Source organism: Leopardus geoffroyi, chromosome C2, assembly GCF_018350155.1.
Source record: "Leopardus geoffroyi isolate Oge1 chromosome C2, O.geoffroyi_Oge1_pat1.0, whole genome shotgun sequence".
Lineage (NCBI taxonomy): Eukaryota > Metazoa > Chordata > Mammalia > Carnivora > Felidae > Leopardus > Leopardus geoffroyi.
The window spans coordinates 158,201,024-158,218,922 of record NC_059333.1 but is presented as its reverse complement, the minus strand read 5'-3'; the positions used below and the strand labels follow the sequence as shown (position 1 = coordinate 158,218,922).

General features: G+C 37.3%; 1 pseudogene; it reads left to right on the top strand.

The window, feature by feature from the left end:
* The first annotated feature begins 2,496 nt into the window (after nt 1–2,496).
* The window catches only part of LOC123610427, a 68,113-nt pseudogene continuing 52,710 nt past the window's right edge, over nt 2,497–17,899 (top strand).

The following is a 17,899-nucleotide window of genomic DNA, read 5'->3' as shown; positions in this document are numbered from 1 at the left end:
TTAACTATGTCTTACAAAGTTTGATGTGTTGTATTTTCATTCTCATTCTGTTCTATGATATTAAAATTTTTCTTTTGAGAATTCTTCTGATCTATGACTTATTTAGAAACATATTGTTTAATTTCCAAGTGTTTGGAGACTTGTCTGTTATCTTTGTTATTGATTTCTATTTTACTCTATTATGGTTAGAGAATAAACTCTATGATTCAATTTTTTTTGTTCGTTGAAGTTTGTATTTTGAACCAAGATATGGTCTATCTTGGTGAATGTTCCGTGGACTCCTGAAAGAAAAATGTGTATTCTGCTATTGTTGAGTGGAGTGTTCTATTAATGTCGATTAGATCCTATAAGATGATGTTGTTAAATTCTTCTATGTCCTTAATGACTTTGTGTAGTAATTCTATCTGTTACTGAGAAAGGGATATTGAAGTCCCCAACTATAATTGCAGATGCATCTATTTCTCCTTTAAACTCTATCAGCTTTCAGCTCTTATTTCATATATTTTGAGACTGTGGTTTGGTGCATACATATTTAGGATTATGTCTTCCTATAGATTGAGATTGATCTTTTTGTCATCACATAATGTCCCCCTTGTCTCTAGTAATTTTGTTTGCTCTGAAGTTCATTTTGTCTGTTATTAATATGGCCACTCCTGCTACTTAAAAAAATATATATATTTTAATGATATGTCTTTTTCCATCCTTAAATTTCTTTTTCTTTTAATTTTTTTTAACGTTTATTTATTTTTGGGACAGAGAGAGACAGAGCATGAACGGGGGAGGGGCAGAGAGAGAGGGAGACACAGAATCGGAAACAGGCTCCAGGCTCTGAGCCATCAGCCCAGAGCCCGACGCGGGGCTCGAACTCACGGACCGCGAGATTGTGACCTGGCTGAAGTCGGACGCTTAACCGACTGCGCCACCCAGGCGCCCCTCCATCCTTAAATTTCAACCTTCCTATATCACAGAATTGGATCATTCATGCACATTTTAAGGTTTGTTGTTGTTATTGACAATTGATAAAATTCTAAAAGTCATTTTGTCTAACAAAAAGTATACGGTTTCATGACACTGGATTTGATAATGATTTTTTTTGTTATAACACCAAAAATATAGGTAACAGAAAAAAATAGATAAATTCACCCAAATTAAAAAACTTTTGTGCATTATAGGACACATCAACAGAGTAGAAAGACAACCTACAGAATGGAGGAATATATTTGCAAAGCATATATGTGATAAAGGATTATATATAGTAGTCCTACAACTCAATAACATAAAAACAAATGAACCAATTCAAAAATTGGTAAAGGATTTGAACAGACATTTCTTAAAGGAAGACATACTAATAATCAATAAAAAGAGGTTCAACATCCCTAGTTATTACAGAAATGGAAATCAAAATCATAATGAGATACTACTTCTCACCTATTAGAAACAAACATGCCTATTATAAACAAACAAATAGAAAATAGCAAGTGTTTTTGAGGATTTGGAAAACTTGGACCTTGTGCATTTCTGGTGGGAATGTAAAATGGTACAGCTTCTGTGGAAAATGTTTTGGTGTTTCCTCAAAATGTTAAATGTAGATTTACCACATGATACAACAATTCCACTTCCAGGTATATACCCCAAAGAATTGAAAGCAGAGACTCAAATAGATACTTGTATGCCAGTGTTTACATCCACACTATTCACAATAGCCAAAAGATGGAAAAGCTCAAATGTCCACCAACAGATGCATGAATAAACAAAATGTGGTATATACATAAATGGAATATTACCTAGCCTTAAAGTCAGATACAAAAGGGAAAATATTATATTCCACTTATATGACATAATGAGAATAGATAAATTTATAGACACGGAAAGTAGAATAGAGGTTACTATGGGCTAGAGAGAGGAAGGAATAGAGAATCGTTGTTTAAGGGGTAAAGAGTTTCTATCTGGCAAAAATAAACTATTGGGAGTAGGCCAAAATAAAAGGATTTTGCACAGTGAAGGAAATCATCAATGAAATTATTAAAAAAGCAATCTACTGAGTGGGAAAAGATATTTACAAATGATACATCTGAAAGGGGTAAAGAACTTATATAACTCAACACCCCAAAAACCAAATAATCTGACTAAAAATGGACAGGACCTGAATAAACACTTTTCCAAAGAAGTCATACAGATTGAAGAGATTCTCAACATCACTAATCATCAGGGGAATGCAAATCAATACTACAATGAGGTATCACTTTACACCCATCAGAATGGCTAGTATCCAAAAGAAACAAGTGTTGGTGAGGATGTGGAGAGAAAGGAGTCCTCATGCACGGTTGGTGGGAATATAATTGGTGCAGCCACTATGGAGAGCAGTATGGAAGTACCTCAAATAATTAAAAATAGAGATACCATACAATCCTAGACACGTATGCCATGCATTCTATCCTCGACTTGCCTCCAATAGCCTGTCTCGCCACCAGCACACTCTGTTGCTGCCCCACAGAAATGCTTCCATTACTCACAGTCCTTTGCCAAATTAGGTCAGTGTCCAGGGCACTGGCTCCTTATGTCACTTGGGCTTATGCCAAAATTTGGTGCAGATGCCTGAGCCTTAATGCGTCAAAGTGGAGACCTTTTAGCTGATGATTTAGCCATTACTATAGGGCCAAAGGGAATAACAGTGATTATTGAACAGAACCAGGAAAGTCCAAAATAACAGAAGATGGTGTGACCATTGCAAAGTCCATTGACTTAAAAGATAAATATAAAAATATTGGTGCTAAACTTGTTCAAGATGTTGCCACTAACACAAATGAAGAGGCTGAGGCTGGTACCACTACTCCTACTCATACTAGGACACTCTTTTGCCAAGGAAGGCTTTGAGAAGATTAGCAAAGATGCTAATCCTGTGGAAATCAGGAGAGATATGATGTTAGCTGTTGATGCTGTAATTGTTAAGCTTAAGAAGCAGTATAAACCTGTGATAACCCCTGAAGAAATTGTCCAGATTGCTGCGATTTCTGCAACTGGAGACAAAGAAATTGACATTATTTCTTATGCAATAAAAATGGTTGAAAGGAAGGGTATCATCACAGTAAAGGATGGAAAAACACTGAAGGATGAATTAGAAATTATTAAAGGCATGATGTTTGATTGAGGTTATATTTCTATATACTTTATTAATACATCAACATGTCAGAAATGTGAATTCCAAGATGCCCATGTTCTACTGAGTGAAAAGAAAATTTCTATTGTCCTGTCCAGTGTACCTGCTCTTGAAATTGCCAATGCTTACTGTAAGCCTCTAGTCATAACTGCTGATGATGTTGATGGAGAAGCTCTAAGTGCACTGGTTTGAATAGGCTAAAAGTTGGTCTTCAGGTTGTAGCAGTTAAAACACCAGGTTTGGGCAACAACAGAAAGAACTAGATTAAAGACGTGCCTATTGCTACTGGTGGTCTAATGTTGGGAGAAAGATTGACTATATCTTGAAGATGTTCAGCCTCATGACTTAGGAAAAGTTGGAGAGGTCATTGTGACCAGAGATGATGCAATGCTACCCAGTAATTCCACTACTGGGTATTTGCCCAAACAAAACAAAAACACTAATTCAAAAAGATATATGTATCCCCATGTTTACTGCACCATTATTTACAATAGCCATGATATGGAAGCAACCTAAGTGTCTGTTGATAAATGAATGGATAAAGAAGATATGATTATATATATATATATATATATATATATAATATTATATAATATATATATATCACAGGTTAAGGTCACCAAAACTAAATAAAACCAAAATTGGAATGGGGATGGGAGTGTGGAAATTATGCAAAAATAGCTTATGGTTTGATTTTTCAGAAATATTTACCCTATATTACAAAGGTGTTTCATATAGCTTGCATATCACAATATTCCACACACAATGGAATATTTCTTAACCATAAAAGGATGTGATCTTGCCATTTGTGGCAACGTGGATGGACCCAGAGGGCATTATGCTAAGTGAAATAAGTCAGACAGAGAAAGACAAATACTGTATGTTTCACTTATACATAGAATCTAAGAAAACAAAGCGAATGAACAAGCAAACAGAAAAAGCAGAAACAGACCCATAAATACAAAGAGCAGACTGATGATTGCCAGAAGGGAGGGGGTGGGGAAGATGGGCAAAATGGATGAAGGGGAGAGAGAGACACAGGCTTCCAATTGTGGAATAAATAAATCACAGGGATGAAAGGTACAGCCTAGGGAATATAGCCAATGATATTGTAATGATGTTGTATGTTGACTGGTAGCTATACTTTGGCGAGCATAGCATTGTATATAGAGTTGTTAAATGACTATGTTGTATACTAAAACCAATGTAACGTTGTATGTCAATTACGCTTCAATAAACTAAATTTTTAAAAAGTATCTAGATTCAGTGGTAAAGAAGAAAAAAGGAGTTTCTGTTTGGGATGATGAAAAAGTTCTGGGGTGCCTGAGTGGCTCAGTTGATTAAGCATCCAACTTCAGCTCAGGTCATGATCTCATGGTTCATGGGTTTGAGCCCTGCGTCAGACTCTGTGGTGACAGCTCGGAGCCTGAAGCCTGTTTCGGATTCTGTGTCTCTGTCTCTCTTTGTCCCTACCCTGCTCGCATTCTCCCTCTTTCTCTCTCAAAGATACATAAACATTAAAAAAAAAAGTTCTGCAAATCGACAGTGGTGACGTTTGCACAACATTGTGAATGTACTTAATGCTACTGGTCTATACAACTCATAAAAGAGTAAATTTTATGTTATGTATATTTTACTACAATAAAATTATGCAAAAATGGCTTATGGCTTATTTTTCAGAAATATTTACCCTATATTACAAAGGTGTTTCATATAGCTTGCAATGGCTTACTGCCAGGAGTCCCTCCACACTCCCATCCCAGTTCCAATTTTGTTGTTATTTAGTTTTGGTGACCTTAACCTGCTTCACTCAGATTTTCTGCTGCATCAGTTAGAGGGTATTTTCTTCCACCGTATGACAATAGGAATGAAAACAGCCAAGGCATATCAATGCTTCTGGCTCAGGAAGTACCTTCTCATCTCCCCACTTATGTGATCACTGAAGACAATGCTGAACTTGGCAATAAGTCACCTTAGCAGTCCCATTGACTTACCTCTTCAAAGACAAATATTTGGACCAAGTGAAAACTACCTGACCTCTTGTTTCTCCTTTAGTTTTTTCTTGCCTCTCTGGAGATGTTTTTGGCTTTCACTATTACTATAGCTATATCATTGCAAAGGTAAAATGCAACTATTGAAAAAATGTTGAAATGTTTATGTCTAGACTGTCAAAAAGGCAGATACATATTCTTTGACCTACTACTTCTAATACAGAAACCATGATGTAGTACGAGGGCATTAGGACCCGGGAGTCCTGGGGTCTACCCTTAAGCAGCTGTGTGGGCATGGGCTTGCTGAGCCCCCTCTGCCTGTAATATGAGTGGGTTGGCTAGAGGACCCTAATGATTCTTTCACATTTAAAATGAGAAGATAAAAGGTCCTGGAATGTCGAGTTGCCTGACAAAGATTCACTCTCCCCTCTCACCACAGAGAATATATCCTGTTTTGCAGCAAAGATATTCTTTATATGACATTTGAAAATCTTACCGATTTAAGTATCATTCATATCAAAAGCCTTGATGTTTTAGAGTTCTATTTTTTCCTATGGTTGTTCTCTGTCAAGAGGAATTGGCTACATATTTAGGGCCCCGGGCAAAATGAAAATGCAGGCCCCTTTCTCAAAAATTACGAAGAATTTCAAGACAGATGAAAGAGAGCATCAGGCCATGTACAAGGCCTTTCAGAACATGACTGCACAGGTCACATGCTATCTGTCCATGTGTAAAAAGGCACCCCCCCCCCACACTACTCCACCCCTGGGAAAATATTTAAGTTGACTGTGCACCCTAGGCACATGAAGCGGCCAGGTGTGTGGGTTGCATTTTTATACACAAAGTACACAAACAAGAAGTACATCTTCCAACCTGCCGTGTAGGTAGTCCCTCATGAGCGGGTTGTTGCAATTAGTCTCTGATGAGAGGCTGCACAATGAAGTGAGAAGTCTGCAAAAATAGCCAGATAAAAGACTCAGATTCTTCATTTGACAAATATTTGTTGAGCATCAAATAATGAACTTAGGCATGTGCTAAGCATTCCATAGTGCACAGATAAATCTGTTGCCCTGGGCCTTTCAGTCAATCTTCGATACCTTGGTTCTCTGGGTTGTTAGATGGGAACTAAGGAATCTCTTACCTAAAAGCCTTTAGGAAGTATGGGCTCAAGAAATTCAAGTTGAAATATCAGTTATAGTTATTGCCTTGCAAAATTTTAAGGATGATATCAGCTTTAAAATGATGATGTTACCAAAAGTAGACAATGAATATAGACTTTAGGGTCTAAGGGTAGCTTGTGATATTTTTCCTTAGCTTTTTTTTTCATCTGAACAACTTACTGAGAGATTCCATGTCCAGAAACCATAACCAGGTCCTCCAATGTCTACTATGAATTTATAGAATTTCATCCTCGAACTTCAAAGACATAAAAACCAATAATGAGGAACTTTCTTGCATACCTGGCTTTACACAATCGATGTGTTCCTTAAAAAAAAAAAAGAGTCAACCGAATGGTTGGAAACTGAATTATATTTGAAATGCTCTAAAAAACTTGGATATTAAAAGAAAACCTGCATTGAATCCTTTTGTACAACAAAGAATAATTTTTATAAAGCAAAAAATTACCCCTAATTTGCTTGATGTGAAAACTCAGGCTTAAGCACACAGTTTTGCGACTGTACAAATGGGAGCCCATTTAGACACACAATGGCTTCCCCTCTTCCTTTCAGCCCTGAGGATGTGCAGGTGGAAGGAAGAGGTAGGAAGGGTGGGAGGATGTCAGCACTCTTTACAAATGTTCACAATCCTTTTCCTACTTGAATGAAAAGTATTTTCCTAAGCAAAGGAAGACAATAAGACTCAGAGCCTTCAATGAGATCAACACTGATGTGACAATGGGCGCATTTTTCAAGAAACACACTGTGAAGAATAACGACAAATATTTAAACTCAGAATTTTAGTCAACTGAGGTGAGGCAGTGTGGTGTGGGAGTTCACAGGTCATCCACCCCATGGCTTTCAAATTGTAACAAGCTATGCCAGATTCAGCCAGGTATCTGTTGAGAGATACACAAATTCTGAGACCCACTCTAAGAGGCAACAGATTCATCAGTCTGATTTTCTTCCCAAGTCATTCTGATTTCAATGCACACTTAGATTTCAGAACCACTGATTTACAAGCCTCACCTTACAAAAGGGAGTTGGTAGAGATTCTCCTCCGATGCATTGGATGTGGTTCTGTGCATGTGACGGTCCCTGCTTGTCTCACTCTTCTGCTTTGCTCTTAACCTCTTCTTCCGATCTCTTGGAAACTGAGACAGGTAGACTTTTTCCTTTCTTTTTCTGTTTGGATGTCTTATCCCTCTTTATGATTTCATCTAAGTCTTAATGGCTGACAGAAGTATCTTGCCTATATTAGTAGAGAACCCTATGAACATTGACTCTCAGGATCAGGAGAATGATAATATAAATAAAAACTAGAGAAATTTGAAAAGTTAGTCTTTCTGAAAAATTAGCCAAGTTTTGTGACATTTTGTCCCCGTGTGGTTCCCCAGAAGAAGAACATGAGATAATGATTCAAGTGTACTTAGTTTATTTGGGGAATGACCCCAGGAAACACCAACATGGGAGTGAAGAATGTACATGTGTTGGGAGACGAAGTGAGGCACTAAAGAGAATATAATCAAGAGGTTACTGTCAAGGGAGCATAAGGCAAGCTGACAGGCCGCAAACACCCCTCCCCCTCCCCCATCCCCACCATGGGATATGTGAGATATTCCTCGGAACTCCTGGGTGCCCCAAAACAAGGGAGGGGGAAAAAAACAAATTGTTAACTGATAGCGATCATAGTCCTGCAGGACCTAAGTCTCCATAGCTCCTCCGTAGTGATGTGGGAAACAAAGGCAGAAGGAAATGGCAGGTAAAATTAAATTTCCTTATAACCTGCAGCCCATTGACAAATACTTGAGGCTGGCAGAGTAAAAAGTTTCTCCAGGAGCTCCCTACTGTCTTAATGCTAATGCTTTGCTAGAGGGAAAAACAGCCCTTAGCTTGACAATAACAAGGCCTCCACTATCCTGCGAGTCTTCTTTAGCAGATGAAAATCCCATTGGAAATTTCCCCTGGACTTTACCTCCCCCCAACTCCATAGTATACAACCAGTCTCTCCTCATGGTCCTGGGGCAGCTCTTCCTGCCCACAGCTTCCTGTCCCATGCTTCAATAAAATCACCTTTTTGCACCAAAGATGTCTTCGAGAATTCTTTCTCGGTCATTGGCTCCAGACCCCACCTCACTATCACCCCCCAAAACTTCATCAGTTACTCACATGAGCAACTGGAGCTTAGACCCTCTAGGAACTCAAAGAGCCAGTGTAGAACGCTGTGTAGTAGAGAATTAACATGACCCAGAGAGAAGTCTGGCCTCTGCCCTTGGCTACTGGAATGTCCTGCCTGAAAGAGTGTCCCTTTTTGCCGGGCATCTTTGACCACCAAACAGTGTAACAGTATGATTTATGGTGGTCTGAGGGCCAGATGGTATCAGTTTTGCCCCTAGAGCAACTAGAGACTAAAGGTCAGGTACACAAGTAGTATGTGACTGAGTCCCAATGAAAACTCAGGGGGCTTCCCTGGTTGACAATATCCCACGTGTAGCATCACATATAGTAGCTGGGAGAAGTTAGTGCTTTCCATGACTCCACTGAGAGAGGACAACTGGAAGCCATATGCTTGAACCCTCCTGGACTCTGCCCTATGCATCTCTTTACTTGGCTGATTTTAATCTTGTTTCTTTTCTCCATAGTAAATTGTAACCGTGAGTATAACAGCATTCTGTAAACTCTGAGTCCTTCTGGTGAATTATTGTAACGTGGCTTTGGGAACCCCCAAACTTGCAAGTCGTGTCAGAAGTGAGGGTGGTCTTGCGTGAATGTGCTCCCTCTAAAATTGCAGCTGGTTCTAACTCTTGTAAACATGCAACTCAGAGTTGCTCCATTCAAGAGGCGAGTGATACACACTGGCTGAAAGCCTCTTCTAGGCAGCGTTAATTCCCTGGCACTGCTGGTCTGGCACATGGGCAGCAAAGTGGACTCTAGGTGTGAGCAAGCCCTAGGCATAGAAGCGCCCATGTTGGCATTTGAAGTCAGCAGCAAGTACTGTAAGAGTAAGGGGATGTGGGCGAGACACTGGCAGCATCTGCTGATTGTTTCCAATCTCTTCCCCCACGATGTGGATAATGTGCTGCCCTTAGGACAGGGGTCAGCAGCTTATGGCTTACGTCAAATTCAACCCACTGCCCGTTTTTGTAAATAGTGTTATTGGAACACTCATGTTTATTAGAAATAAACATTTATTGGAATAAATAGAAACACTTGTTTATTTATGCATTATCTTTGGCTGCTTTATGCTCTAATGTCAGAGTTGAGTAGTTAATAGCATACAGTATATGGTTGGTAAAGCCTAAAATATTTACCATCTGGCTTTTTACAGAAAAATTGCCAATCCTGCTGTAAGACAAAGATTAGCAAAGGAAAAAAAAAAAGCACATGAATAAATTTTAAAACTGGACCCTGCAGCCCAGCGAACCAAGTGTCATGAGAAAGGTATAAACTAGGGGGAGCCACTGCTCACTACCCTGATGGGAAGTCCATGAATGCGTCACTGAGGAGATAATGTCTGTGCTAGGTCTTAGAAGATGAGTAGAAAATTAGCACATGGGAGGGAAGAGATTGTAATAACGAAGGTATAGGGTTGTAAAGACATGAGGGCCTGCGGATACACGGAAAAATGAAGAAGCTCCAATGCTTTTGCATGACTCCAGTGCAGACATTGAGTGGTGAGGTGGGGAAGGAGATGGGAAGGTCCGCTGATACTGGATTTTTAGTAGCATAAAATCCAAGCTCCTCAGCATGGCTGGGGACTGAGCTTCTGTTCTGCCCTCTTCCTCCTGCCCCTAAATAATAAAATAGGAAAGAAAATGGAAAGAAAAACTAACAAATCCATAACCATGCTGGATAAACACAAGGAACACTCTTGGTGAATCAGAAACTGTGAGAAAGCCTCAACACGTAAAAGGCAAAAGAGACAGGATCGAAGAAGGAATGATATCCTAAAAGTTCAACCAAGTAAAAAATTTATATCCGAGGAAATGGAGTTAATAGAGAAGACAGATATGGAAACCAATTTGACAATAAATTTCACATATTTTTAAAAAATAGAGAAAGCAGAGTAAATTTTGACAGGGTGTTACACCCATTAAACAGAAACAAGTAGAATCTTGGAAATAAAATATATCAATTGTTGACATTAAAAAAAAAAAAAAAGCAGTCAGTAGCTAGCCTGAATAACAGAATGAATAGAGTCAATGAATTGAGTTGAAAGATGGAATGAAGAAATTCTCCCTACTCCCAACATAAAAGGAGTAAGAATTGAAAGTGTGAAAAAAGAGATAAAATGTGAAAGATGTATTCAAAATTTTAAATGTTCATCTAATGAATAGGGTTTCTAGAAAGAGAAAATTAAGCTGTAAAAGGAACACATTCCCTTATATAAACTATAAAATGATGAGATTTTAATATGATAGAAAGGGCCCACCAAGTATATAGCAGGGTTACTGAAATACACACACACTCACATATAAATTTAGACAAGTTGTAGTGAATTTTCAGAACACAAAAGAAGAAATCAAACCCTAAATCTTCCAGAGATATTACCTACAAGAGAATAATGATTATATTCATATCAGAGTTCTTACAGGCCACCAGGGTCACAAGAAGGTGATGGAGTAACATCTTTGAAGTTGTAAAGGCACAGGATGCCAAACTCTCAAGTAAGTGTGGGATTGGAATGACACTTCAGGGACGTAAGCATTCGCTTTATCTGAAAGATGTCTTCTTACATAAGGAAAAAAAATATATCGAAGAGAAAGAAATCGGATACAAAAAAGCTTTGGTGAGAAAAATCCTTAGTAAGATTTATCGTTAGACTAAATAATGATTGATGATAAACAAATTTGATAGAGGAAGTAAATCAGAAGATGGGAATGATATTAAGAAAGGAAAAACTATGCCAAATACTTTATCTTCTTAGAGCAAGGATATAGATAGTGAACCTAAAAATTACTAGGTAAATACAAGCTTAAGTGTGTGTGTTACAATTTCAGAATAATAACTAAGAAAATAGAGTACATCTAATAGACTATCAGAAAAGATGAAACAAAAAATGCAATCGGGTCAATAAAGGAATAGGGAAACAGAAGCAACAAAAAACGTATGAGAAAGTGAAAACATAAAATAAGATAAAATGAGCCCTAACATATCAGTAATCAAAACAATTGTGAATGGTTTAAATTCACCTGTTTAAAGATTAATAGCTTAATAAAGCCAGATAGATACTGTTTATAAGGGATACACTTAATATGACATGTGAAAGTTGGTAGTTAAGAAGTGGGATAAGATTGACATATAATCCAATAGCAAAAAACCCCCAAGCAACCCAATTTAAAAAATGGGTTTTTAAGGACTTGAATAGATAGTTAAATATATTAAAGGCTAATAGGTACATGAAAAAATGTTCAACATCCACTAGTCATTAGGGAAATGCAATAGTATGGTACAATAAGATGTCACCTCATACCTGTTAGAATAGCCATCATAAAAAAGATAAAAGACAACGAGTGCTGGCATGGATATGGATAAAGGGAACCTTGTGCGTTGCAGACTGGGATTTCCACTATGAAAAACAGTATGGAGTTTTCTCAAAAAATTACAAATAGAACTACTATATGGCCCAGCAATTCCACTTCTGGGAACATTTCCAAAGGAAATGAAAACACTGTCAAAAAGATATCTTCACCTTCATGTTTATAGCAGCATTATTTACAATAGCTAAGACATGGAAACATCCTAAATTTTCATTAATGGATGAATGGATAAAGAAGTTGTTATATATAGAGAGAGATATATAGATATCGATATATATTCCATTGTGTATACATATGTGTATATGTGTATTTGTGTACCTATACATATTCCACTGTGTACTTATACATATTCCACTGTGTGGAATATTATTCAGCCATAAAAAGTGAGGAAATCCTACCCTTTGTAACAACATGGATGGATCTTGAAGGCATTATGCTAAGTGAAGTGAGTTAAAGAAAGACAAATACTTCATAGTCTCATTTGTATTTGGAGTCTTAAAAAAAAAAAAAGAAAACCCAAGCTCACAGAAAAAGAAAAATTGTCCACATTAAAAAACTATAGTGTGATAAAAGATGTTATAAAGAAAATTAAATTGCATGCTATTGACCTAAAAAATGCAGTTACATTGCAAAACAATGAATTGATATAGAGGTATATAAAAATTACCAACCCAAGAAAAAAATCAATACAGCCCAATTAGAAATGGGGAACTATGAATAAACAGTTCATAGAAAAGGAAAGAAAAATCACCAACAAACATGTGACAACACTCAATCTCAAGAGTAATTGGGAAAATAAAAATTAAAGTAATGAAGAATTAGTCTTATCCAATCCAATTATTTAAATGTTATATGTTGATAAATATCCTAAATTAAAGCAGATAAAGGAGAATTGCATCCTCTTGTAGATTGTTGTTAGGTGTGAATAATAATAGCTTTTTTTTTAGAAATCTATTAGGTAGTATACTTTAAAATTTAAAAGAGCAGAAATCAATGAAATAAAAATTGACAAAGAATAGACTAAATTAACAAAACTAAAAGTTGGTTTCTTGAAAAGATCAACCCAACAGCTAGACAGATGAAGACAAAAAAAAAAAAAAAAAAAAGAGGAGAGAACACAAGTTACCAATATCTGGAATGAAAGGAAGGATATTGCTACCGGTCCTACAAGCACAAAAAGGATGATAAAAGAATATTAGCACTTTTATGCCAATGTATCCGACAAATCAGATAAAATGGAAAAATTCTTTCAAATTTCTTGACAAATACTAATGACCAAGGTGGACATAAGATGTAAGAGAAAATTTGGTTAGTCCTATAAAGTGTAAAGAAATTGAAATAATCATTAAAAAAAAAAAAAAACCTGTGGCACACAAAGTTTTAGGCCCAGATAGTTTCATTCATGAATTGTACCAAACATATAAGAAATAACATCAATCTTATACAAACTCTGTCAAAAAAAAGAGGAACAGGTAATACTTCCCAGATTATTTTGTGAGGCTAATTTAACCCTAATACCAAAATATCACAAAGGTATTCCCCCCCAAAAATTTACAGGCCAATATCCCTCATGAATATAGACACATATTTCCTTAATTAAGTATTAGCAAATGGGGTCAAACATTACATTAAAAGACTAATGTATCATGACCAAGTAATGTTTATCTGAGGATTACCAGGTTGGTGTAACATTAAAGAAAATCAATTGCTGCAATTCATCATATTAACAAAATAAAGACACGACCCATATGATCATCTGAATAGATACAGATAAAGAATTTGCCAATAGTCATCATCTGTCTGTAATAACAACTCACAGAAAACCAGAAATAGAAGGATATTCCTCAACCTGATAAAACAATCTATTGAAAACCTATAGCTAACATCATGCTTAGTGGTAAAATTTTGACCATTTCCCACTAAAACTGGTAATGGGGCAAGAATGCCCACCTTGACCGCTTCTATTCACCATTGTACTAGAGATGCTAGCCATTGAAGTAAGGCAAGAAAAAATAAGTAAAGGACATAATATTTGGAAAGAGGGGCATACAACTGTCATTTTCAGATGACATAAATTCAACAGGAGTCTATAAAATAACTATTGAACTCAGAAGTTAATTTAGTAAGGTTAAATATACCAAAATGAAATACATTTTTATGTGCCAGCAGCCAATAATCGGAAATGAAATTTTAGAAAATGAATTCCGTTGTTTGAAAAAATATAAAAGTAAAATATTTAGGATAAATGTTAACAAAAGCTACACAAGAACTTTACACTGAAAACTGGAAAATATGCTGAGATAAATTTTAAAAGACCTAAATAACTGGTAAAATATATCATGTTAATTAATTGGAAAATCCAATATTGGTAAAATGCGAATTAGCCCTAAATTCGTCTTCAGATTTCTCTCCATTTTAAAAGCAGATGTTTTTAAAAAGAAATTAACAACTAGATTTTAAAATTTATATGCAAATGCAAATAACCTTGAATATCCAAAGCAAACCTGAGAAGAGATAGCAAAGCCACAAAACTTACAATCAAGACAGTCATACTGGTATAGAGGTCAGCAATTAGGTCAATGACACAGAACAATGGGCCCAGAAATACATTCAAGCTTATGAAGCCGCTTGATTTTTAACAAAGATGCTAAAATAATCCAGTGTAGAGAGGATTTTTCTTCAACAAATGGAGCAGGTTATCCATATGGGAAAAAATTCTATTCTAATTCACTTTATACTTCAAAACTATCTCAAGACAGCTCCTAGACCTAAACATTGAAGCTAAAACCATAAATTGTTTCTGAAAAAAAATGAAAGCGTATCTTTATGAATTGGGGTAGGGATATGTTTCCTAGGTTACAGAAAGCAATAACCTTTTAAAAAATTGAAAAATTATATTTTATCAAAATTTAAAACATATCATGAAAAGACACTGTGAAGGAAGTAAATAGGCAAGCCACAAACTGAAGAAAATATTTGCAAAACATGTAACTGACAAAGGTCTGAGATTCCGCCTATATAAAGAAGTTTGAAACAAAACAAAACAAATGAATAAATAAAAAGCAGAATCAGACATATGAATACAGAGAAGAAATTGATAGTTACTAGAGGAGAAAGGGGTGGCGATGGACAAAATGGGTCAAGGGGTGTGAGAAGCGCGGGCTTTGTTATGGAACGAGTGAGTCATGGGAATAAAAGTCACAGCGGAAGGAATATAGTCAGTGATAGTGTAATAGCAATTTATCAAGACAGATGGCAGCCACATGTGTGGTGAGCACAGCATAATGTATACACTTGTTGAATCACTATGTTGTACACCTGAACTAATGTAACATTGTGTGTCAACTATACTCAAAGAAGACAAATAAATAAATAAATTCCCTTAAGACACAGATACAATATAGTAAACACACACACACACACACACACACACACAGTTAATGTTGAAAACAATTGAAAGACAAATACTGGAGGAAAATGGGCAAAAGACTTGAAGATGCCTTGCAAAAGAAAATATAGGATTATCCAACAAGCACTTGAAAACGTTTGCTGTCAATTGCCATTAGAGAAATACAATTTAAAATCACAGTAAGAGGGGCGCCTGGGTGGCGCAGTCGGTTAAGCGTCCGACTTCAGCCAGGTCACGATCTCGCGGTCCGGGAGTTCGAGCCCCGCGTCAGGCTCTGGGCTGATGGCTCAGAGCCTGGAGCCTGTTTCCGATTCTGTGTCTCCCTCTCTCTCTGCCCCTCCCCCGTTCATACTCTCTCTCTCTGTCCCAAAAATAAATAAACGTTGAAAAAAAAAATTTTTAAATCACAGTAAGATACCGCTATAGATCCCCCAAATCGGCTCAAATTAAAAAGAATGATAATACTAAACGTTGGTGAGGATGTGGGATTCCACTTAAATGATGTTCAACAGGCAAAAGGGTGGAAAACAATTCAGGAAACTCAGTTGCTTCTTTGTGGGGGATGGGAAGGGATCAGGAAGTGGAATGAGGAAACCTTAAAGGATGTTTATTTTCTACATTTTGATGGATCTCAGCGTGACGGGGGCATAACATCTGTCAAAACTCCGTGAATGTTCACTTAATATCTGAGTATTTTATTGTACATGAATTTTATGTAAAAAGAAATTAAGACTCTGAAAAATATTTGACACTAGTCAACTCCATGCAAGTGGAAGCATTTAGAGGGAAGTGAACTGTTTTCTCAAATTGGAAACGCATCAGAAAACTAGTAGGAGTAGTGGATTGATAGAGAAATGGGTTGGATGTATCATAAAACAAGCATACAAAAAATGCTAATGGTAGAATGGTAGATGGTGATATATTGGGACTCACTCAAACTTACTTTATCTTTGCTGTTGTTTGCAAGTTTCATACGTAAGTATTAGAAAATAATAGATACACCCTTGATCCACTCCGTTTATGTCTAGTTTTTATCCTGGAGAAATACATTCCGCGTGTGTGCCAAGAGGCCTGTGTAAGGGTAGCCACTGTACTATTTTTGTGATAGTAGAAAAAAAAAAAGGCAGGTGGGGGTGAGCGCGTCCATGGTTAAATATGCCATGGTATAGTCACACGGCAGAAAACCATGCAGAAGTTTAAAAAAGAACGAGGTAGATTTATACGTGCTGACATGAAAAGATCTCTGAGGAAGCAGAAAAAGAAATTACAGAATATGTATGGCTTCCCCTTTATGGAAAACATTTAACATCCAGTTAACACGACATATGTATAAATATATATGTGTGTGTGTGTATAAATGATTAGAAAAAGGTCTAGAACATGAGTTAGCATATTTTTCTTTTATAAAGGGCCTAGTGGTAAATACTTGTGTTAATATTACTTCTGCTGTGGGGCACCTCGGTGCCTCAGGTGGTTAAGCATCAGACTCCTGGTTTCTGCTCAGGTCAGGATCTCATGGTTCCTGGGTTAGAGCCCCGTGTCAGGCTCTGTGCTGATCGTGCAGAGCCTGCTTGGGATTCTCTGTCTCCCTCTCGCTCTATCCCTCCGCTGCTGTCTACCCCTCCCCCACTCATGATGCACACTCTCTCTCTCTCTCTGTCTCTCAAAATAAACAAACATCTTGTTTAAAAATATTACTTCTGTTGTAAATACTTTCCCATCGTAGTATAAAAGTAGCCACGGACAGTATATAAATGAATAAGCATGGCTGTCTTTCAATAAAACTTTGTTTACAAAATCAGGTGGTAGGCCAGATTCAGCCTGTGGTCCATAACTTGGCCCCTAATCTAGTGGTGCGATTCATTGCAGCGAAGGCCCTGATTCTTCGTGACTTCCTGTGTCTGTACCCTTTGCTATGTGTCTTCGTTTCCCCATCCCTTTCTGCCTCTGACTTCAGTCATGTGATTTGCTTTGAATCCATGGGCTGTTGATAATTTTGATGCGACTGGAAGCTTGAGAGAGACCGGTGCCAGGGGGCTGGCTTGCTCCCAGGCCTCTTCCATTACTCAGAGAACATACCCAGGCTAGCCTGCTGGGGGAGGAGAGTCCAGACTGCACAGTCCTCCCAGACGAGGCCATCCTAGATCGGCTGATAGGTGACCCCCTGACTTGTGGGCAAACCTGGTCAAAATGAGTAGGGCTGCCAAACTGACCACACTAGACATGAAGCGAGAAATGTCTGTTGCTGTCTGCCACCAGAATGCTGTTTTGTAGCATGGGCTAACCAACACAGGAACAAAACGTGCCCAACTAACAACATCGATTATCTTTGAGGAAGGGAGGCGGAGGTGGCTTCTGCAATTGAGAAAGGAAAGAATCAATTTTAAGAAAGAAAAGCTGTGGAGTGATGTTCTGGGATTCAGGGGGGGAGAAAAAAGTTCCAACCAAGGTTCTTCGGAGGTTCAGGCACAGACACGATTAAAAAACCAAGCTCTATCTGCCACTTTTTTTCTTCTATCCTTAGTGTCTTTTAATTTTTTTATCGTCTACCTATAAATATGTCCAAGTCTTTTATATTCTAAAGAACCCTCTTGCCCTTGTACCAATGTTTTATTTAGCTCTCTTCTTCTTTTAAGACTTCGTGT